The 24,897-nt window shown below is 41.1% G+C and overlaps 1 protein-coding gene across 5 annotated transcripts in view; it reads left to right on the top strand.

The window, feature by feature from the left end:
- Positions 1 to 936: 936 nt before the first annotated feature.
- dym (dymeclin) overlaps positions 937 to 24,897 on the top strand; it is a 405,267-nt gene continuing 381,306 nt past the window's right edge. For 2 of the 5 annotated variants that reach the window (XM_063042598.1, XM_063042602.1), the window contains exon 1: positions 937 to 1,054. The gene's annotated coding sequence lies outside the window, so the exon portion shown is untranslated. Of the gene's footprint in view, positions 1,055 to 5,244; positions 5,424 to 24,897 lie in introns of all 5 variants that reach the window. The other 3 variants (XM_063042600.1, XM_063042599.1, XM_063042601.1) reach the window with 3 other exon arrangements.

Raw genomic sequence — 24,897 nt, 5'->3', positions numbered from 1 at the left:
GCAGATCGGGTAGCATCCATGGAAAAGATCAGTCAACGTTTCGGGCCAGAACCCTTCATCAGGACTAGTCCATCATGGAGTCCTGATGAAGGGTTCTGGCCCAAAACGTTGACTGGTCTTTTCCACGGATGCTGCCCGACCTGCTGAGTTCCTCCAGCTTGTTGTGAGCGTTGCTTTGACCCCAGCATCTGCAGAATATTTTGAATTTCAGGGCCAGATAGAAATTGGAGGCGAAGTGGATGAAGTCAACGAATTCAGCACGGGCGCAGGAAGCAGCACCAATGCAATTGTTGATGTAGCGTGAGACAGTGCAGTACGGTCACCAGTGTAGGCTTGGAACATAGACTGTTCCATGTATCTGACAAACAGGCAGGCATAGCTAGGACCCACGTGATTGCCCTTCTGTTTGAAGGAAGTAGGATGAGGCAAAGGGGAAATTATCGAAAGTGAGGACAAGTTGGGTCTGGTGTCCAGAAAAAGAACGGAGAGCTTTGAGGACTTCCTGATGGGGTATGGAGGTGTATAGGAACTGGATACTGTATCCATAGTGAAAATAAGATGATGGGGTCCAGTTCGAGGGGTAAGTAAGAGGAGGTGTCTGAGAGTTGACGCTGGGCCTCAGCAAGGTAGTGGTCAGTTCGCCAGACTACTACAACACCACCCTTATAAACGGGTTTGATGGTGAGGTTAGGATTGGTGCGGAGGGAGTGGAGAGCAGAGTGTTCGAAAGGAGAGAGGAGTGTTGAAGTCTAGACGGCTAATGTCCCATCGGCAGTTATCAATGAAAAGGTAAAGAGAAGGCAGAAGACCAGGGCGGGGTGGAGGGTTGAAGACGGGAATAAACCGGATTACGAAATGAACTGAAAGACTACAATTCCCAGAGTACCCAGGGATTTGACGCAGTACGTGCTCAGATCAGCGCCTGCAGCGAGTGATGCAGGCGGTGTGACGTGGAGGGTGCGTGAGGGAGACGGCGGCTGGAGCGGATGCTTGGCGGTCCGAGCATCCCGTGGGAACCTGATCGCGTTCGACGGGCTGAAGGGCCGACAGGCAGGTAAAACCGTCAGAACGGGCACCTAGTGCTCCCTAAACGTCTGTGTCCCCGGGAAGAGAAGGGAAGGGAGGGGTGGGGCGGAACGGACCGGGCCGACACGACACGACACACCGGGCCTGTGGGGGAGAGCGGGAGGGAGGCTGGACCGGGTCACTCCAGCGGCTGAAGTCGCTGCTTACGGCCGATGATTCTGATAATAAACATAATTCTGATTCTAGCAAGACTGAGCAAAGACTACAATTCCCAGAGTACACAGCACAGCACAAGGTTAGCAATCGTCCAGTGCTTCAATGTTTATTTAGCAACCTCATTTCCCCCGAATTAAGACCTCCGCCCCCTTGCTAAAACGTCAGGGAAATCAGTATTTTGAGTTCAATCTATTTTGCCTGCATTGAATCCTTGTTTCTATCTTATTTCTGTGTGATTAACAGCACGCTTACAACATGACAGCCGTGTAATCAGCATGAGACTCATTCTCTTTGACAGATGTGAAATGTATTGCTTTGAGGCTGCAGTGCAGTGCAGACATAAAACATTACTATAAGATTCAAGATAGTTTAATGACATTTCCAGTACACAGGTGTAAAGGAGAACGAAATTATTGTTACCCCAGGTTCGACGCAGCACAAAAAACAAGATGAAGAACACAATAATGGAAAAAAAAGACAAAATAAATATAGCTTATACACATAGATTGTATCTCCATAAAGTGATGCTAGAGACAGGAGTGTCTTTATATAAGGTGACTCTGACAGAAATTGGTAAAGTGGTGGTGGTTGGGGTTTGGGGGGGTGGGTTAGTGGGTGAGGGTGTTGATCAGCCTTACTGCTTGGCGTAAGTAATTGTTCTTTGAGCCTGGTGGTCCTGGCATGGATGCTATGTAGCCTGCTCCCTGATGGGAGTAGGGATAAACAGTCCATGAGTTGGGTGGGTGGGACCCTTCATGATATTACTGACCCTTTAAGGCACTGATGACAGCTGGAGGAACTGCCTTCAACTGCCAGGGAGAGGGGATCCCATCAAGGACGTATATACAGAAACATGTTGCAAATGGTCAGTGATCATTGTGTTCATTCAGCAACCTCATTTCCCTTAAATTAACCAAGCCCCCTCCCGCCCCTGCCCCCACACCAGAATGTAAGGGATAACAGTATCTCGAACTAAATGTCTTTTACCTGCACTACTTTATAATTTCTTGTCAGTCATCTTATGTACAGACACTCCTGTGCCGAGCATCACTTTATGGACATACAATCAAAATCTATGTTTATAAACTATCTTATGTATTTATATTTATTGTGCTTTTTATTGTTATTGTGTTCTTTATCTTACTGTGTAATTTTGTGCTGTATTAGATCTAGAGTAACAATTATTTCATTCTGCTTTACACTTGTGTACTGGAAAGGAAATTAAACAGTCTTGAATCTTGAATCTATAAAAACTGACAGTGAATGTCTTTAAGTTGTACAAGGGAAGAGAGAGGTTTAAATGAAAATAAATTCCTAATGAGAGAATGAGGGTGAGTTATGGGGACTAGGAAACGACAGAGGAGGAAACAGATATGTTGCATCATTCTTTACAGCAGAATGTAAACATCCCATTAATTTGAAAATATTAACAAGACAAATTAATTATCATCATTTGAAAATTTGTATCAGGCAAATTAATGAGGCTAAAGGATGCCAAGTCTGCAGGACCTGATAGTTTGCATACGGGACTAAAGATAAGTGGCTGTGGAGATAGTGGATGCAGCAATTATAACCTTTCAAAGTTCTTGAGAAGTACCAGAAATCTGGAAGCCTACCAATGTAATGCCCTAATTGAAAAAAATAGAGACAAAAAGCAGACAATTGTTGATTTAGTAGCAATTATTGAAAAGATATGTTAGAGTCTGTTATTGAGTAGGTTGAAGAACATTTGAACATAGAACATTACAGGACAGAGCAACAGATGCAAAATGCTGGAGGAACTCAGCAAGTCAGACAGCATCTATGGAAATGAATGAACGGTTGAAGTTTCAGGCTAAGACCCTTCATCAGGACACTTCTGGTCCCTTGTCTCATGATTTGTGCTGACCTTTTAACCCACTCTATAATCAATCTAACCCTTCCCTCCCACACAGCACTCCATTTTTCATTAATCCATTTGGGAAATCATAATCTGACAAAGCAGAATCAGCACACCATCATGAGGAGGAAATTACATCTGACAGACTGAGATTGTGTTGAGGAAGCATTGGCCAATTTGCTAACAGGAGATTTAATACACTCAGTGGCCACTTTATTACCTAATAAACACCTGTTCGTTAATGCAAATATCTTTCTTTTCAAATTTTTTTTATTATTATTATCCAAAATTAACATGAGTACATCGAAGTAAGCAACGCTTATGCAAATATCTAATCAGACAAATATATGGCAGCAACTCAGTGCATAAAAACATGCAGACATGGTCAAGAGGTTCAGTTGTTATTCAGACTGAACATCAGAATGGGGGAAGAAAGACGATAAAAGTGACTTTGACTGTGGAATGATTGTTGATGCCAGATTGGGTAGTTTGAGTATCTCAGAAACTGATGATCTCTTGGGATTTTCACACATGGCAGTCTCTAGTGTTTACTAAGAATGGTGCAAGAAACAAAAAACATCCAGTGAGTGCCAGTTCTGTGGGTGAAGATGCCTTGTTAATGGGAAAGGTCAGAGGAGAATGTCCAGACTGGTTCAACACACAGTGCATCAAGCCTTGAAGTGGAATGACTACAGCAGCAGAAGTCTACACTGAGTTCCACTCCTGTGCCTCCTCCCTGATGGGAGTGGAATAAGCAGTCCATGAGCTGGGTGGGTGGGATCCTTCACGATGTTACTGACCCTTTTCGGCGCGTTTCTGTGTATACGTCCTTGATGGGATCTGCTCTCCCCGGCAGTTGAAGGCGCTGATGACAGCTGGAGGAACCCAGCACAAGCAGTCAGCAGTCGCCCAGTGCTTGTGTTCATTCAGCAACCCTATTTCCCATGAATTAACCCTCCTCCTGTCCCACCGTACCAGAACGTCAGGGATATCAGTATTTCTTGTCAGTCACCTTGTGTACAGACACTCCTGTGCCTAGCATCACTTTATGGACATACAATTGATCTATGTGCATAAGTTATCTTATGTATTTAGATTTATTGTGTTTTTATGGTTATTGTGAATTTTTTTTGTGCTGCGTCCTATCCAGAGGAACAACTATTTTATTCTCCTTTACACCTGTGTACTGGAAATGACATTGAACAATCTTGATGATTAACAACAGCTTCTAACACAGCGGCCGTATCAAGCGTAAGGTTTATCATCTGTGACAGATGTTGTGAAATTTATTGCTTTGATGCTGAAGTACAGTGCAAAAATTCCTATAAATTACCAAAATAAACTTTTAATTTTTTCTGTATGATTAATAGCAACTTGATAGTTGTATCATTAGGATCTGGTTTATTAATAAATTTTAGTGCAAAGAAAGAAAATTACTATAAGTTACAAATATAAGTGAACAGTTCAAAAGAAGAATATCGAGATAAGAAACAGAGACTTTTTCCCAGGGGGGTATCATTTTAAAGTTTGAAAGTTCAAAGTAAATTTATTATCAAAGTACATATATGTCACCATATACCCTGAGATAATTTTCTTGTGGGCATATGCGATAAATTGATAATAGAGTAATAACCATAATAGAATCAATAAAAAAACGCACTAACTTGGGCCTTGAATCAGTGTGCAATAGACAACAACTGTGCAAATCCAAAAAGAAAGAAATAATAACAATAAATAAATATAGTAGTAAGCTGTAGAGAGTTGTAAAATTAGTCAGCTCCATCATGGGCGCTAGCCTTTATCATATCCAAGTCATCTTCAAGGAGTCGGTGCCTCAAAAAGGCAGCGTCCATTGTTAAGAACCCCCACCACCCAGGACATGCCCTCTTCTCACTGTTATCGTCAGGTAGGAGGTACAGAAGCCTGAAGGCACACACTCAGTGATTCAGAAATAGTTTCTTCCCCTCTGCCATCAGATTTCTGAATGGACATTGAACCCACGAACACTATCTCATTATGTTTTTATTTCTGCTTTTGCATTACTTATATGTTTAACAAATAGTTAAATTAAATGTGTATTTACTGTAATTCAGTTTTTTTCCTTATATTATCATGTATTTCAGTGTTCTGCTGCTGCAAATTCAACACATTTCATGACATATGCCAGTGATTTTAAACCTGATTCTGATATCGAGAACGTGAGATGAAGAGTCCTTTGAAGTGAGTCCATGGTTGTGGGAACATGCCAGAGTAGGAGCGAGTGAAGTTATCCCTTTCAGTTCAGCAGCCTGACGGATGAGGGGTAATAACTGTTCCTGAACCTGGTTTGTGTGAATCCTGAGGCTCTTCTCCTGATTGCAGCAGTGAGAAGAGAGCATTTCCTGATTGGTGGGGGGGTCCCTGGTGATAGATGCTGTTTTTATGTGACAGCGCTTTGTGTAGTGTTTATCTGTGATGGACTGGGTCAGATTTTTTGTTCAAAGGCATTAGATAAAGATGATTAGAGGAAAGTTTAACGAGGATGTCAAATGTGATTTTTTTTTACACAGAGAGTGGTGCATGCGTGGGTGGTGGTGGATACTGTTACATTAGAGACATTTAAGAAGCTCTAGATAGGCACATGGACAATAGAAAAATGGAGGGTTACATAGGAGGAAGTGTTAGATCGATTGTAGAGTGGGCTAAAAGTCAGTACAAGATTGTGGGACTTCTGTGCTGTACTGTTCTACGTTTATGGGTTATTCAGATATTTGATGGTGGGAAGAAGGTTGTTCTGGAATCATTGAGGGTGGGTCTTCTGGCTTTTGTACCTCCTCACTGAGGTAGGAATGAGAAAAGAGGAGAGCATGTCTTACGTGGTGAGTGTCTTTAATAATTGATGCCACCTTCTTGAGGCACTGCCTCTTGAAAATGTCCTTGCTGGAATATATATGGAATAGTTTTTAAGATAAAGTGCATTTTTCTCTAATTTTACATTCATGGATAATGGTATATGATTTCTGGTTACAAAGTCAATTAAGTGTTATAAGTGATGCTCACATTTAGAGTAATACTTTTAGAGAATAATGAGGTGGGGGATGTTTCCTTGCAATTTTTCAGATACCTTAAGGAAATTAATCCAAAGAATATGATCGCTAGATACACTCAGTGGTCAATTTATTAGGTACATCAGTACACCTGCTCATTTATACAAATATCTACTCAGCCAATCATGTTGCAGCAACTCAATGCCTAAAACTATGCAGACATGGTCAGTTGTTGTTCAGACCAAACATCAGAGTGGGGAAGAACTGTAATCTAAGTGACTTTGACTGTGGAATAATTGTTGGAGCCAGATAAGGTGGTTTGAGTATCTCAGAAACTGCTGATCTGTGATTTTCACACACAAAAGTCTGAAGTTTACAAAGAACGATGCGAAAATTTACAAGAAACATCCAGTGAGTTTGCATAAATGCCTTGTTAATGAGAAAGGACAGAGCAAAATGGTTCAAGTTGACAGGAAGGCGACAGTACTGAAATAACCGTGCATTACAACAGTGCTGTGCAGAGGAGCATGTTTGAGTGCACAAAACGTTGAACCACAGCAGTAGAAGACCATAGATGTACACTCAGTGGCTACCTTATTAGGTACAAGGAGTACCTAATAAAGTGTATATCATGAAGTTACATCCCTGCTGGAATTAACAACATGCCAACAGAGATCTTCAGCTGGAATTTTGGAAGGAGAGCATGCAGTTGTAGTGAGATCATTATTTTGCAATTTTGAAAGCAGTTGTGAATCCTTGTATAGTACTTAAAGACAAGAATAAGAAAGAACTTGACTGAGCTGCTTTCTTTGATTCTATCAGCCATGACATGGCATAGACAAAAGTAATTATCTATATTTTTCTATTCTTCCCTGCATAAATTGCAGGGGCCCAAGCAGAGGTATTTAAAGTGTCGGCCTTCACCCTACCTTGTGTAGCTGAATCCTGGACCTTCTGTCAGATCAGGTGAGGTGCCAGAGGATTGGAGGATAGCTAATGTTGTTCTGTTGTTTACGAATGGAAGAATGGAGAAACATTGTTTTGTGTGGTGGAATATATATACAGTCAGATAATAATAAACTTGAACATGAGAGACTCTTAAGAATAAGCCAGGAAATTATAGACCAGTAGGCCGGACATCAGTTGTGGGAAGGTTATTGGAAGGTATTCTGGGGGACCGGATATATAAGTATTTGGAAAGACATGGATTGATTTGGGATAGCCAGCATGACTTTGTCCATGGTAGGTCATGTCTAACCAATCGTATAGAGTTTTTCGAGGAAGTTACTAGGAAAGTTGTTGAAGGCAAGATATAAACTATGTGGATTTTAGCAAGACCTTTAACAAGGTCCCACATGGAAGATTGAATTAAATTGATGATATTACTTACATCCTTTATATATATATGAGTAAGAGTCTTTATGTTACGTCTCTGTCTAAAATGTGCAATTTATGGTATTTATAATAAATAGTATGTACAACAGGACAGTCAATATAATGTAGAAATACATTTGAATCAGCATGAATGAATCAGTCTAATGGCCTGGAGGAAGACGTTGTCCTGGAGCCTGTTGGTCCTGGCTTTTGTGCTGCGGTACCGTTTCCTGGATGGTAGCAGCTGGAGCAGTTAGTGGCTGGGGTGACTCAGGTCCCCAGTGATCCTTCAGGCACTTTTTACACACCTGTCTTTGTAAATGTCCGGAATAGTGGGAAGTTCACATCTGCAGATGAACTGGGCTGTCTGCCACACTGCAGAGTCCTGCGATTAAGGGAAGTACAGTTCCCATACCAAACAGTGATGCAGCCAGTCAGGATGCTCTCAATTGTGCTCCTGTAGAAAGTTCTTAGGATTTGGGGGCCCATACCAAACTTCTTCAACCGTCTGAGGTGAAAGAGGAGCTGTTGTGCTTTTTTTCAGCACACAGCCGGTATATACAGAACACGTGAGATCCTCAGTGATATGTATGCCTAGGAACTTAAAGCTGTTCACCCTCTCAACCCCAGGCGCATTGATGTTAATAGGGGTTAGCCTGTTTCCATTCCTCCTGTAGTCCACAACCAGCTCCTTTGCTTTTGTGCCATTGAGGGAGAGGTTGTTTTCTTGACACCACTGTGTTAGGGTGATGACCTCTTCTCTGTAGGCTGCCACGTTATTGTTTGAGATTAGGCCAATGTAGTATCATCAGCAAATTTAATTAGCAGCTTAGAGCTGTGGGTGGTGACACAGTCATGGGTATACAGAGAGTGAAGGAGCGGGCTTAGGACACAGCCCTGAGAGTCAGAGGGGGAGAGGTGAGGGAGCCCACTTTTACCACCTGCTGGCAATCTGACAGGAGGTCCAGGATCCAGCTACACAAGGCAAGGGTGAAGGCCGAGGTCTCCGAGCTTCTTGTCGATCCTGGATGGAATTATGGTGTTGAATGCTGAACTGTAATCGATGAACAGCATTCTCACATAAGCACCCTTCTTCTCCAGATGTGTAAGGACAGTGTGTAGAGCTGTGGCTGTTGTGTCATCTGTCGATCGGTTGTGTCGGTAGGTGAATTGTAGGGGGTCCAGTGTGAGTGGTAGCATGCTGCAGATGTAGTCCTTGACCAGCCTCTCAAAGCATTTGCTTATTGGGCAAGAAGGTTCAGTTGTTTGGCATTCGGGATGAGGTAGTAAATTGGATTAGACATTGACTTCATGGGAGAAGCCAGAGAGTGGTAGTAGATGGTTACGTCTCTGACTGCAGGCCTGTGGCTAGTGGTATGCCGCAGGGATCGGTGCTGGGTCTGTTGTTGTTTGCTATCTATATCAGTGATCTGGATGATAATGTGGTAAATTGGATCAACAAATTTGTGGATGACACCATAATTGGAGGTGTAATGGACCCCCAATCTGGTGCTGCAAAATGCAGATGAGTGTGAGGTGTTGCACTTTGGGAGGACCAACCAGGGTAGGTCTTGCACAGTGAACACCTGGGAACAGATGGATCTGGGAATACAGATTTATAATTCATTGAAAGTGGTGTCACAGGTAGATAGGGTCGTAAAGAGAGTTTTGGCTTTTGTATATCAGGGCACTGAATATAAGAAATGGGAGGTTATGTTTTTTCCTACTTTTCAATATTTTTATTGATGTTATATAAATTGCATGAATACAAATACAAAATTCATAAGGATACAAGTAAATAATATAAATTACATTACATTTAAATCTCCTCCCCCCATATGATCACAGTATCCCATATTCCAAATCAATCATGTATTAAAAAAAAGATTGAATTATGAAATGAAATAAAATAAAATAATTGTATTTTATTAAAAAATACTACCCCCACTACCAAAATGAGCCAGTTGGTAAAAAGAAAAGAAGAAAAAAGTAAAATACTTTACCATATAACCATATAACAATTACAGCACGGAAACAGGCCATCTCGGCCCTTGTAGTCCGTGCCGAACTCTTACTCTCACCTCTTTCCCTCCTCCCCTCTCTCTGCATTCCGCAGGGATCGCTCCCTACACAACTCCCTTGTCCATTCGTCCCCCCCATCCCTCCCCACTGATCTCCCTCCTGGCACTTATCCGTGTAAGCGGAACAAGTGCTACACATGCCCTTACACTTCCTCCCTTACCACCATTCAGGGCCCCAAACAGTCCTTCCAGGTGAGGCATCACTTCACCTGTGAGTCGACTGGGGTGATATACTGCATCCGGTGCTCCCGATGTGACCTTTTATATATTGGCGAGACCCGACGCAGACTGGGAGACCGCTTTGCTGAACATCTACGCTCTGTCTGCCAGAGAAAGCAGGATCTCCCAGTGGCCACACATTTTAATTCCACATCCCATTCCCATTCTGACATGTCTATCCACGGCCTCCTCTACTGTAAAGATGAAGCCACACTCAGGTTGGAGGAACAACACCTTATATTCCGTCTGGGTAGCCTCCAACCTGATGGCATGAACATCGACTTCTCTAACTTCCGCAAAGGCCCCACCTCCCCCTCGTACCCCATCTGTTACTTATTTTTATGCACACATTCTTTCTCTCACTCTCCTTTTTCTCCCTCTGTCCCTCTGAATATACCTCTTGCCCATCCTCTGGGTCACCCCCCCCCCCGTCTTTCTTCCCGGACCTCCTGTCCCATGATCCTCTCGTATCCCCTTTTGCCTCCTGTCCAGCTCTCGGCTCTATCCCTCCCCCTCCTTTCTTCTTCTATCATTTTGGATCTCCCCCTCCCCCTCCAACTTTCAAATCCCTTACTCACTCTTCCTTCAGTTAGTCCTGATGAAGGGTCTCGGCCTGAAACGTCGACTGCACCTCTTCCTACAGATGCTGCTTGGCCTGCTGCGTTCACCACAACTTTGATGTATGTTCCTATACTCAATGCTCTGATTTATAAAAGCTTTCCAAAAGCTTTCTTCACCACCCTATCCACATGAGATTCCACTTTCAGGGAACTATGCACCATTATTCCTAGATCCCTCTGTTCTACTGCATTCTTCAATGCTCTACCATTTACCATGTATGTCCTATTTTGATTAGTCCTACCAAAATATAGCACCTCACATTTATCAGCATTAAACTCCATCTGCCATCTTTCAGCCCACTCTTCTAAGTGGTCTAAATCTCTGCAAGCTTTGAAAACCTACTTCATTAACCACAACACATTTTATAATATATAATATTATATTATATAATATATTATAATATGATATAATAATAATAATGGCTCAGATCCATACTTTAATAACAGTTCAAAGATTGTGAAAATAATTCAGAAAGGGTCCCCATAACATTAGAAAATCATGTTTAGAATCAGAAATCGAACAACGAATCTTCTCTAGATCAAGGCACAACATAACGACAGAGAGCCATTGAACATGAGTGAACTCTATGTACCACTTTGAATTGTAATAAAGAATGACGAACACATAATGATGAAGAATTAATCAATTTTAAAATAATCTTCCAGCTCTCTTCAGATATGAAAATCTGTAAATCCTTTTCCCAATCTCCTTTAATTTTATCTAAAGGGGCCTTTTTCAGTTCCAACAGTAGACCATAAATGTAAGATACTGAACTGTTATCAAAGGGTTTCAGATTAAAAATTGTATCTGTTGTATTCTAATCTGGACTTGAAGGAAATGTAAGTAATTGAGATCTTAAAAAATCTCTAATCTGTAAGTATTGAAAAGAGTGAGTGTTGGAAAGGTTAAATTTCATTGAAAGTTGCACAAAAGAAGAGAGATTCCCTCCATCAAACAAATCCTGAAATCGGTTAATACCCAATCTATCCCATTTTTTAAAAGGTAAGTCAATTAAAGATGGTTTAAAAAAACAATTCGAAAATATGGAACTTGAGAGGGAGAATCTCAATAAACCAAAATGTTTTCTAAACTGTAACCAAATCCTCAAATAAACCACATTGTCAGTTAGATAATTTAAAGATAAAGAAAGTGAGGATCCAAGTAAAGAAATAATGGAAAATTTTATAACAGAGTTGGCTTCCAAAGAAACCCATGTAGGGCAATTTGCATGGTTAATGTAATATATCCAGGACGTAATATTACGTATAATAACTGCCCAGTAATATAACCTAAAATTGGGTAAGGCAAATCCTCCATTTTGTTTGGTTTTTTGAAGGTGAGCTTTATTTATACGAGGTTTTTTATTCTTCCACATATAGGAAGAGAGAATTGAATCCAAAGAGTCAAAAAAAGATTTAGGAATAAAAACAGGCACAGCTTGAAAAAGGTATATAAATTTAGGTAAGATATTCATTTTAATAGAATTGATTCAGCCAATCAGTGATAAAGAGAGAGGCGATCAATTAGAAAGTGTTTTTTTAAACATAATTCAATAAACTTAAAACGTTTTCCTTAAATAAATCTTTATAATTCTTAGTAATTGTTACTCCTAAATAAGTAAATTGTTTTCTTAAAATTTTAAAAGGAATGTTAATATCAGTTGGTATTAAATTGTTTAAAGGAAACAGTTCGCTCTTCTGTAAATTTAATTTATATCCTGAGAACTGATTAGAATTAGTCAGAAAACAGAACACAGATGGTAAGGAGGTTGTAACATTAGATATAAAAAGCAATAAATCATCAGCGTAGAGCGACACTTTATGAATAGTTCTTCTCCTTAAAATACCAGTAGTCTCTTTAGAATCTCGAAAAGCAATTGCTAAGGGTTCTAATACCAAATCAAAAAGCAGAGTGATAAAGTTTAAGGGAATGGGGGATTCTCAGATCCCTGTAAACAATGAATTAAGTACTGACTATGTCTGTGACTGCAGTGTGTTTGAATAATGTCTCACAGTTGCCTTCTTTGGAGCAAGGTGATTAAAGTTCACCCAGATCCACGTAAGATGTCTCTGGGCTTTTCACACCTTTTGATTTTGACAAAAAGCAGTACCTGATGGAAATTAAACAGAATAATCCTTTCTTAATTAAAGCATAAATTTGATGGATGTTCTTATCTTTGTAATTAAGTTGTGGCTCCAGCAAACCAGGTAGGACATTCCTTTTTTAATTAAGGTAGCTGGAGTGTCTAACAAATTGATTGTACTTTTGTATCAATAGTCCATTGACTTGGCCGGAATAGTTATCAAACTGATTGTTCTTTGTATCAATAGTCCATTGACTTGGCTGATATGGTTATCAAACTGATTGTTCTTTTGTATTGGTGGCCTTATAACTTCTGACAATTCTGACATCAGGCAGTGAACTTGTTGAACCGCTGGGGAGATGAGAAAGATTCTCTCCCTGATGTTGGGTCCAAATTCACTGGCCGGCTGAGCTCGAAGAAATAAACGGGTGAAAAGATAAGTAACGATCTTTTTGTGCTGTCGTTATTTGATCCAGTAAAGTTACGTTTACAAGAGGGCTCAAAGGGCAGCCTTGTCTAGTTCCACGTTGGAGTTCTGAAAATTGGTAAGAACCTGAGCGGAGGGAGATAAATAAATTAATTTAATCCAATGAATAAAATTAGGTTCAAAAATTAAGTTTTTCTAAGGATGTAAATAGATAGTTCCATTCAACTCTGTCAAAAGCCTTCTCGGCATCCAAAGATATCACACATTCCGATATTTCCTTAGATGGAGAGTATATAACATTTAACAAACACCGTATATTAAAATGGGAATATTGATTTTTAATGAATCCTGTCTGATCATCCGAAACTATAGAGGATATAATATTTTCAAGTCTATGAGCCAACACTTTAGTTAAAATTCTAGTATCAAAATTGAGTAAAGAGATAGAAGAACATTCAATAGGATTCTTATTCTTTTTGAGAATGAGTGCTATGGAAGCTTCGTGAAAAGACTGCGGTAGTCTTCCTACCTTAAAGGAATCAGTAAGGGTAGAACACAAGTATGGTATAACTAAGGAGGTAAAAGCCTTATAAAACTCGGGTCCTGGGGATTTCCCAGAATGCAATTCTAGAATAGCCTGAGCAATTTCCTCCTGGGAAATAGGTTGATCCAATTGCCTACAATCATCTAACGAAAGATTAGGAATATTTAATTGATTTAAAAAATTATTCATTCCAATATTACCATTAACAGAGTCAGAACTATACAATTTAGAATACAATTCCCTAAAAGTGCCATTAATTTTAGTTGTCAGTTGTCATGTCCCCATTAATTTTATGTATTTCTTTAATTTGCCGCTTGGCTATAAATGACTTCAATTAATTAGCCAGTAGCTTACCAGTTTTATCTCCGTGAATATAAAATTGACTTATCTTTTAAAAGTCGACTTTCAATTGGGTACGTTAAAAGAAGATCATATTTAGTTTTAGTTTCAATATGTCTCTTGTATGTTTCAGGATCAGGTACCGAAGCATATTTATGGTCCAGTTGTTTTAACTGATTGGCTAGTTCATTTCTCTGTTTGTTAGCTTTTTTAATGATGTTTGCAGTATAAGAAATAATTTGACCCTGGGTGTATACTTTAAAAGTATCCCATATAATAAGACTAGACGTCTCTTCCAACGTATTTTCTTCAAAAAGAAGAGTAATTTGATTCTCCATAAATTTTAAAAAGTCCTCATCGGATAACAGAGTTAAATTTAATCACCAAAATCTACTCATAGGGATAGGACCAGGAAGATTTAAAGATAGAAGTATAGGAGAGTGGTCAGAAATAGGAATCTCTTTATATTCGATCAATCGAACTAATGGAATCATTTGACTATCAATAAAAAAAGTCAACCTTGGTATAAGAATGATGAACATGAGAGAAAAAAGAATACTCCCTGTCCGTCGGATGAAGAAAACGCCAAGCATCTACTATACCACATTTAGTTAGAAAGGATTGGATAAACAAAGCTGATTTATTAAGTGTGGCTGGTTTAATAGATGAGCGATCTAATACTGGATCTAACCAGCAGTTAAAATCTCCTCCCATCACGAGAGTAAGTACACAAATCTGGCAAAAATGAAAAGAATCCTGGTTCGTCTACGATGGGGGCACATACATGAGCAAAAACAATCAATTTCCTGTCTAAACTCCCTGATACAACAACAAATTGACCATTAGGGTCCGAAACAACTTTATGCTGAAGAAACTGTATTATCTACAAAAATCGAAACTGCACGTGATTTTGCATTAAACGAAGAATGGAATTGCATACCCTTCCACCAAGTAAAAAAACGTAAGCTAACACAGCTGCGTATGTGTGTTTCTTGTAAGAAAATAATGGGTGCTTTTAATTTTTTAATATAAGCAAGCACTTTGTTCCTTTTGATGGGGTGATTCAGCCCTTTCACATTCAAACTTAAGTAAGTTAATATTTCGAACCATTTTAAATACCAATCAACATGTAATTAAAAGATCTGGCCATAAGTTATTAAAACTAGAAAGCAAACCGTAAGGTGAGGTATTCAGACAAGCAATCATATATTTAACCCAACACAGCTCCCAGAGAAAAATAGGCCCTACCCACTCTCCCACCCAAAGCAAAAAAGCTGACCAATAGGCAGTCAGTGAGCTAAGAACTAAGTTCCCGCCCCAAAAAATCCTGTTGGCAAAAAAAACTCCAATCCTACAAGGTGATTATGTCCCTACCAAGACACAAAATAAAAAGAAAAATAACTTAGTATTCGAAAATATGAAAGGATCAGTTTAAACAAATTCAAAGAAAGCTGTATTAAAATAAAGCCTCAAAAAGGGATATAATAAAAAAGTATCAAAAAAAATAACAAAAGACAATATAGGAACAGCCAAAACGTAAGCTTAATGAAACCTTATTTCAAATTCATATTAACAGAAGAAAAAATTTGATCAAATAAGAAATATAACAGTTTTAGACTTCATCCTTCAGAAACTCTTTTGCTTCTTCAACGGACTTTATTCTTTTGCGCAATCCGTTCTTCAAAACAATACTCAGACAGGCGGGGAGCCGAAGGGATGGTTTATATCCTTTATTGTAAAATTCCGACATAACTTCTTTATATTTCATGCGATCAGCCATAACTTCAGGCGAATAGTCTTCCACAAATCTAACCTTGTAACTTTGGAAATCGATCATTCCTTGTTGACAGGTATGGCGAATTAAAAGGTCCTTAATATGAAATTCCTGAAAGCTTAGTATGACCGATCTGGGTCTCGCTGCTGACAACAGTGGCTTCAAAGTTGGTAAGCGATATGCTCGATCAAGCTTTGGCTCGGAAGTGAATAAAGCGTGGAAAAGCTGTTTCAGAAAGTTTGCAAAAAACTTCGTAGGGTCAGTGCCTTCAATTGATTCTTCAAGACCCAGAATTCGCAAGTTATTTCTCCTGTTTCTATTTTTGAGACTGATGATCCTTTTCACCATTTTATCATTGGATAAAGATAACTCTTTGCAGAGTTTAATTGTATCGTCAACGTCCTCTTCAAGTGTCATCAGCTTTGTAGTATTTTCCTGAATTCGGTTCTCATGCTCAGATAAAGTTTGTTGAATTGTATCCAATTTGCCGTTAAGTCGTTGAAACTCCTCAGAAAATTCCGATTTTTGCCATTTAAGGAAGTCACTGATTGAATCCAAAGTGGGGATTCATCTTCTGTTTCCCTTTCTTTTGCAGAAGCTTTTGTTCTTTTCCCAGCCATAGTAAAGCAGTATTAAAGTATTATAATAAAGTTTCAAAAAAAAGACTGGTAGGAGACAATTAAGTAAACAGGGTAGGAGCAATCTGAAACGATGTTACTCCATCAGCTGCCGACAGGGCTCTCAGGTTATGTTTAAGTTGTATAAGATGTTTGTGGGGTTGAAATTGGCATTTTGTGTGCAGTTCTGGTTACCTACCTGCGGGAAAGATATCTATAAGATTGAAAGAATGCCAAGAAAACTTACGAGGATATTTCAGGTATTGAGGATCTGAATTATAGAGAAAGGTTGAAAAGGTGAGAATTTTATTCCCTAGAGTGTAGGAGAATGCGAGGAGATTTGATAGAGGTACAGATAGCAGGATTATTCCTCTTAGGTTGAGTGAGACTACAACTAGAGGTCATGGGTTAAGGGTGAAAGGTGCAATATTTAAGGGTAATCTGAGGGGTAGCTTCTTCACTCAGATGGTGGTGAGAGTGTGAAATGAACTGCCAGCAGAAGTAATGGATGCAGGTTCAATTATGACATTGACAAGAAGTTTGAATAAGTACAAGGATGAGAGAGGTATGGAAATTCTGAATTCCAGTAGATGGGATTAAGAAAAGAGCAGGCTGGCATGGACTAGATGGGCAAGGGGCCTATTTCTGTGCTGTAGTGCTCTATGACTATAGCTGGAAAGGCTAGTGGAAGCAGATTAAAAATAACTTTCAAGAGAAGAGTGGATAAATACTTTTTGGAAAAAAAATTACAAGTGATGGAGAATGAGTGGGAGTAATTTTGTACTTCTGTTAAAGAGCCGATGGCGTGCCTAATCACCTCTCTCTGTGCTGCATCCTTCTATAATTTTCTGACTTTGAGTGGTGCAAAGATGGGGAAAAGCCAAAGGTAGCCTTTAGTATCAGTGAAGCAGGTTGAGGAAAGAAAATAGTTCCAATCCATTTCCCCACTTCCCCCTTTTCCACTGTATCTGCTCCTGTGATAGGCGTATTATCACTGATGTATGTCATGAGGTTTGTTGTTTTGCATTAGCAGTACAGTAAATAATTACTGTAAGTTACAAAATAGTGCAAAAGATGAATAACAAGGTAATATTCATTGACTGTTCAGAAATCTGATGGCTGAGGGGAAGAAGGTGTTCTTAAATCATTGTGTGGGTCTTCGGACTCCTCTATCTCCTCCCTGATGTAGTAATAAGAAGAGGGCATCTGGATGGTGGATATTGTATTTCCTTACTGCCTCTTGTAGGTGTTGACTGGTTGATGAGCATGGTGCATCTATTACAATGCAAGGAGTACTGTAGGTATGGTAGATGAATTTAGAGATTGATTTCATTGTAGCTTAAATGGTCGGCACAACATTGTGGGCCAAAGGGCCTGTACTGTACTGTTCTATGTTCTACATACTGTATTCTATTCAGTTGAGACCACACTCATCTTCCAAGGCTCTACACATAGATTACCTTACTGATCACCTACTGTAAGTCTCACTAGCCTTTTGCTCTTAATACAGTGCGCTAAGAGGAATGGAGGTGGCTTGTTGCGCTTGTGAATAGCAGATGGTGTAATCCTGGTCACATTTCTGTAAAAGAATGAATTTGCAATGCAGACATCAAACTGCTTGCTGTGAGTTTGCGTCCATTTTATCTGCTGCACGAGTTCAGCTATGCCATATTGCTTGTTGCCTACATTCTGTCTTCCCGATACTGTGTGTGACATTATATACACTACCATCGTAAGACTCCAGACTCCTCACCCCAATGCGTTTATTGCAGTATTTGGAGACTTCAACCATGTTCTTCTCTCAACAACCCCACCCACCTTCAATCAGTTTGTCAAGTGTCATACAAGAGAAAATAAAACACTGGATCTCTTGTATACAAATATTAAAGATGCATACAGCTCTACAGCTCTCGCTGCACTTGGAAGATCAGATCACAACCTGGTTCACCTCATGCCCTTGTATAAACCTAAAGTACAGCAACAGCTAGTTACCACCAAGATAGTAAAGAAATGGCCTGCAGAGGCCATTGAGGTCTTGCGGGGCTGCTTTGAGGTTACTGACTGGAATGTGCTTTGTGAACCATATGGGGAGGACATTAATGGGCTTACTGATTGCATCACTGGCTACATCAGCTTCTGTGTGAACACTGTAATACCATCAAGGACTGTTTGCTATTTCATTAAAAACAAACCATGGGTCACCAGCGATCTGAAGGCTTTTCTCAACCACAAAAAGAGAGCCTGTAGATCAGGAGACAGGGAGGAATTGAAACTTGCAGAGGGAGTTAAAGGAGAAGATCAAGGTAGCTAAAGAGGAATACAGGAGAGAACTAGAGAACAAGCTTAGGTACTTAGACAGAGTAGCACACGGGAGGTGTGTAGAGGCATGAAGAACATCACTGGCTTCAATCAGCCTAGCTGTAGAGCTTTGTAATGCAGTCATGAATGGGCTAATGAAATAAACTAATTCTTCAATAGGTCTCGATCTTTACCTCTCCCAGCCCCCACTTTCCCGCAATTCCCCAGTCATCCCCCACTACTGAGCAGGTGAGAAGGCCTCAGGGGAAACTTAGACACGGCAAAGCATTGGAACCAAGGTCCTGAAGGAGTGTGTTGAGCAGTTGTGTGGAGTTCTCCAGCACATTTTCAGCCGGAGTCTCAGCCTGGAAAGGGTCCCGACTGTGTGGAAAACATTGTGTGGTCCTGGTACCCAAGAAGGGCCAGGCCAACCAAAAGTGTTGAATAACTACTGTCCAGTAGCCCTGACCTCACGCATCATGAAAACTCTTGAGAGGCTAGTCCTGGCTCACCACCTACCCCTGGTCAGATCAGCCCTCGATCCCCTGCAGTTTGCCTACCAAGGGCGCATTGGAGTCGTCGATGCTGTCATCTACCTTCTGAACAGAGCCTACGCCCATTTGGATAAGCAGGGCAGCACTGATCATGTTTTTTGATTTCTCAAGTGCCAGTACCCTACGGCCCTCATTACTGAGGGAAAAGCTCTGTTCAATGCAGATTGGCCATCCATTGAAGCCATGATAATGGACTACCTGACTGGCAGACCACAGTATGTGCAGCTTCAGAGCTGTGTGTCAGACATTGCTATAAGCAGCACTGGGGCTCCACAGGGGACTGTTTTGGCTCCCTTCTTTGTTTCCCTTGTATACCTCAGGCTTTAGATACAACACTGAGTCATGTCATCTGCAGAAATTCTCTGAGACTCAGCAATAGTTGGGTGTATTCAGGGAGGATGAGAGATGAAAACAGGGCCCTGGTGGAGGACCTTGTCAAATGGTGCCAGCTAATCATCTGTAGCTCAACATCAGTAAGACAAAGGAGATGGTGATGGACTTTAGGAAGACTAAGCCTGCATTGCTCCCTGTTACTATTGATGATGAGGACGTGGATGTGGTGAGGACCTACAAGTGCCAGGGGATGTACCTGGATGACAGACTTGAGTGGAGCACCAACACAGAGACTGTGTACAGGAGGGGCCAGAGTTGCCTCTACTTCCTGAGGAGACTGGGGTCCTTTGGAGTATTCAGGCTTCTCTTTCACATGTTCTACCAGTCTTTTGTTGCGAGTACAATCTTCTATGCAGTGGTGTGCTGGGGCAATGGCATCAACATGGGTGATGCCATCAGGCTCAATAAATTGATTAGAAGGCTGGCTCTGTTATAGGAATCAAACTGGACACACTGGAGGCTGTGGTATAACAAAGGCCGCCCCCCCCCCAAGGAAAATCCTGGCAATTCTGGACAATGTTTCTCACCCTCTGCATGCCACCTTGACTGAACAGAGGAGCACTTTTAGTGATACACTAAGGCAGGGGTCCCCAACCATTTTTGTACCGCGGACCGGTTTAATATTGACAATATTCTTGCGAACTGGTCGACTGGGGTTGGTGGGGGTTAATCACAACTGAAATATAGGTGATGAGTCAACTATAAGTCACTTATCAGTGGCTAATACACTCAATTTCGTTTTTAAAAGGGTTTATCTAACAAATTTAATATTAAACACACAGCGCATATTTTCCTCGCATGAATATAGTGATAAGTCAATTATAAGTCATAAGGGGGTTCCTTATGTCCAGTCTGTTCCGCAATTTAGTTTTCGTTGCATTCATTGCAGAGAACTCCGCTTCGCAGCGATATGATGTTGGAAATGGAAGCAATATTTTCAGTCCTTTTGTGGCTATCTCAGGATATTCAGCAAACACGAGGAAATCTGCAGATGCTGGAATTTCTAGCAACACACATAAAAGTTGAAGTCCTGACGAAGGGTCTCGGCCCGAAACGTGGACTGTACCTCTTCTTAGAGATGCTGCCTGGCCTGCTGCGTTCACCAGCAACTTTGATGTGTGTTGCTCAGGATATTTAGCCTTGACTTTGATCCAGAATGCCGGCAGAGATGTTATGTCAAACATACTTTTCAGCCCACCGTCATTTGCAAGCTTGAGGAGTTAGTTGATCTTCTTCCCGCGCTGACATGGATGATTCACTGGGGATATTCACAAATGGGTCACGGACCCATTCCTTTGCACGTCTTGAGTCATTTGCAGTTGGGAAGTAACGCTCAAATTCTGTCGACAGCAAAGATAGGTGTTCGCGCACCAGCTGTGAGCCTCAGTCTCTTCCAAATTCCCAGCTAATGTTGGGAACATGTCAAATATGCCCCTGTCCACTTGCTGTCCCCACAGTTCCTGTTTGGCTGTGAAAACAGACACTTTATCTGCCAAACAACAGGAATTCTGCAGATGCTGGAAATTCAAGCAACACACATCAAAGTTGCTGGTGAACGCAGCAGGCCAGGCAGCATCTGTAGGAAGAGGTGCAGTCAACGTTTCAGGCCGAGACCCTTCGTCAGGACTAGAACTTGGATCTGCCAACTGGAAGACAGTTGTCATTATCCCCTGAAGTGACAAAATGAGTTCATTGAGCAGATTGAAGATGTCACACAGATAAGAGAGTTTTGCTATCCACTCCTCGTCACTGAAGTGTGCTGCCAGTGGTGACTTTTTTCTTGAAAGAAATCTCTGTAGCTGCTCTCTTAACTCAAAAACCCTGGCCAGGGCTCTCCCCCTTGATAGCTACCTGCCTTCAGTATGTAAGAGAAGGCGTTTGTGCTCTGCATCCATTTCCTCGCAAAGCTGCTCAAACAGACGTGAGTTAAGAGCTTTTGCTTTGTTGTGATTGATAACTTCAACAACGTCACTCAATACGCTGTTAAGACCAGGTGACATTTTTCAGCTAGCCAGCATTTCCCTGTGTGTGACTGGCATTCAGGAGCAACCTCTTTGACTCAGGTAGTGAAACCAGAGTTGTTAAGCCATTCCAACAACTGTGCTTCGATGTCCTCTGCTATGTCATTGATTCTCCTTGAAACTGTGGTAGCTGAAAGAGAAACCTGTGCCATCGTGTTAGCTGCAGCTTCTCCCAACAGTTCACGGCACATGTCCTTGGCATCAGGCAGAATCAATTCTTCACCAACAGTGAAAGGCTTTTTAGCCTTAGCAATACGGCTAGCCACTAAGTACGACGCTCTCAGAGCAGCAGCATTTGAGGATGTGGTGGTTCTCAGCACTTGCTTCTGTTCCACTTGCTCACGTTTTTTCTGCTCAAAAAACTCAGTGGGTTTGTCTTTAATTGCAGGGTGCTTGGACTCAAGGTGCTGAAGCAGATTTGAGGGCTTCATTGCCTCACTAGACAGCTTGTCTCCACATATCACACACAGGGGGCTTGGAGCATGCGAGTCACCAGTCGCAATAAAGCCATATTTTATGTACAACTCGTTGTATTTTCTGTTGAAGGAAGCTTTCTTTTTTTGCAGTCTCGGCCTCAGCTGTCTCTACGTTATCATCATCGTTAGGCCTCTTATGTCCCCTACCACCTCTTCCAAAGGAACCCTCAAGCGACGTTTGTTTTTTACTCATCGAGTAGTTGCAGGTTAATGACCGACTGATGACCTCGTGTGAGTAATGACCTTGTGTGCTTTCAAGTTTAACAGTGGGTGTGACAGAGAATGAGGAAAGGTGCATTTGACTCATAGCGTTTCCTCGTGGCCCAGTACCAGTCCGCGGCACGGTGGTTGGGGACCACTGCACTAAGGCAACTGCGCTGCTCCAAAGAACGCTATATGAGTTCATTCTTACCCTCGTCCATTAGGGCCTACAATGAGTTAACCTATAGCCAGGGAAGTGATGACCCCCCCCACTGTTAGATAGTTTGTGGTTCTATTATTTATACCTGTGCACTTGTAATGCTACTGTGACACTAATTTTCTTCGGTATCAATAAAATGTTTATCTACCTACCTACATAATAATGGAGGAAAAGCTGTGAATTACAACACGAATCTATATATTAAATTGTTAAATAGATAGTGCAAAAAAGTAGTGAGGTAGTGTTCATTGGTTCAATATCCATTCAAAAATCTGAAGGCAGAGGAGAAGAAGCTGTTCCTGAATCACATGAGTGTGTGCCTTCAGGCTTCTTCCTGATGGTAGCAGTGAGAAAAGGGCACGTCCTGGCTGATGGGGATCCTTAATGATGGACGCCACCTTTTTATGGCACTGCTCCTTGAAGATAGTCTGGATACTATGGAGCTGACTAATTTTACAATTCTCTGCAGCTTGCTTTGGTCCTGTGCAGTACCACTGCCCCCCACCCCGCCCCATTCCATTCCAGAAGGTGATGCAGTCAGCTAGAATGCTGGCCATGGTACATCTGTAGAAATTTGTGAGTGTTTTTGGTGACATACCAAATCTAAAAAAGTTCAAAGTAAATTTATTATCAGAGTACATATGTCATCACATACAACTCTGAGATTCTTTTCCTGCAGGCACACTTAGCAAATCTATAGAACTGTAGTAACTGTAAAGATCAGGAATTGTATACTGTAAACTGTAAACAAACTGTGCAAATGCAGATAATATATAAATAGCAATAAATAACGAGCATGAAATAAGATTAAAGAGTCTTTAAATGAATGCAGTTATCTCCTTTTGTTCAAGAGCTTGATGGTTGAGGGGTGGTAACTGTTCTTGAACCTGGTGGTGCGAGTCCTGAGGCTCTTGTACCTTCTACCTGATGGCAGCAGTGAGAAAAGAGCATGGACTAGGTTGTGAGGATCTTTGATGGTTGATGCTGCTTTTCTATGGCAGCATTTCATGTAGATGTGCTCAATGGTTGGGAGGGTTTTGCCGTGATGTACTGGGCTGAATCCACTACCTTTCAGTAGGATTTTTCACTCAAAGGCATTGGTGTTCCCATACCAGGCCATTATGCAGCCAGTCTGCACACTTTCCACCACACATCTATAGAGGTTTGCTAAAGTTTTTGATGACTTGCCAAATCTTTGCAGACTCCTGAGGAAGTAGAGGTGCTGTCGTGCTTTCTTCACAATTATATTTATATGATGGGTCCAGGACAGGTCCTCTGAGATAGTGACACCCAGGAATTTAAACTGACCCTCTCCACCTCTGATCTTCCAATGATTACTGGCTCATAGACCTCTGGTTTCCCTCTCCTGGTCTATTATCAGTTCCTTGGTCTTATTGATATTGAGTGAGAGGTTGCTGTTTTTACACCACTCAGCCAGATTTTCAGTCTCCCTCCAGTATGCTGATTGATACAGTCCACAACAGCAGTGTCATCGGCAAACATGTACTTAGCAGCACAATCATAGGTGTAAAGCGAGTAGAGCAGGGGGCTAAGTACACATCCCTGCATCTCCTCAAACTCCTTATGAAATATAGGCATCATTTTGCCTTCCTTGTAGCTACATCGATTTGTTGGGTCCAGGTTAGGTCCTCCGAGTGCTAAAAGGAGAATAGAGTTGAGATGTATTTGGAAGTGCCTTCCCATCAAAGGTGCTAGAAATTGCAGAGAGTTTAAAGAACTTGGCTGGCAAAAATAAAGCATTAGAGTTGAATAGGGTTTTTAAGAATTGGAGAAACAAACATTCAACATGAATGTCCTGTGTTAAACAGCTGCTTGGAATAACATTCAAATAATTTAGGATGTAGAAGCTTTAGAGAGGGTGTGGGGAAGATTTATCAGGATGTTCCCCTGGATTAGAGAGTATATCTTGTGAGGAAAGGCTGGCCAAGCTAGCGCTCTTCTCTTTAGAGCGAAAGGATGAGATGTGACTTGATAGAGGTGTACAAGATGAGAAGAGGCATAGATTGAGTGGACAGCCAAACACATCCTCAGGGCAAAAATCACTGATATGAGGGGCATAATTTTAAGGTGATTGGAGGAAAGTATGGATAGATGTTAGAGGTAAGTTTTCTTTTTACACAGAGAGTAGTGGGTGCGTGGAGTGCGTTGCTGTTGGCAGTGGTAGAGACAGATACATTAAGGACTCTTAGATAGGCACAAGGATGATAGAAAAATGGAGGACTATGTAGGAGAGAAGGGTTAGATTGATCTTTGAGTAGGTTAAAAGATTGGCACAACATTGTGGTTCCCAAAGGCCTGCACTGTGCTGTACTGTTCCAAATTTTTTGTTCTGATAGACCTCTGTGTTCTCAATAACAACCAATTAAAGTTCAAAAGTGCAAAGTTCAAAGTACATTTATTATGAAAGTATTTATACTATATAGAACCATGAGAATCGTCTTCTCACGGACAGCCGCAAATCAAAATAAAAACCATAGAACCCATTAA

The sequence above is a fragment of the Mobula hypostoma genome, chromosome 3 (genome assembly GCF_963921235.1).
Source record: "Mobula hypostoma chromosome 3, sMobHyp1.1, whole genome shotgun sequence".
Lineage (NCBI taxonomy): Eukaryota > Metazoa > Chordata > Chondrichthyes > Myliobatiformes > Myliobatidae > Mobula > Mobula hypostoma.
The sequence above is the reverse complement of the archived record's forward strand: the minus strand, read 5'-3'. Positions and strand labels throughout refer to the sequence as shown.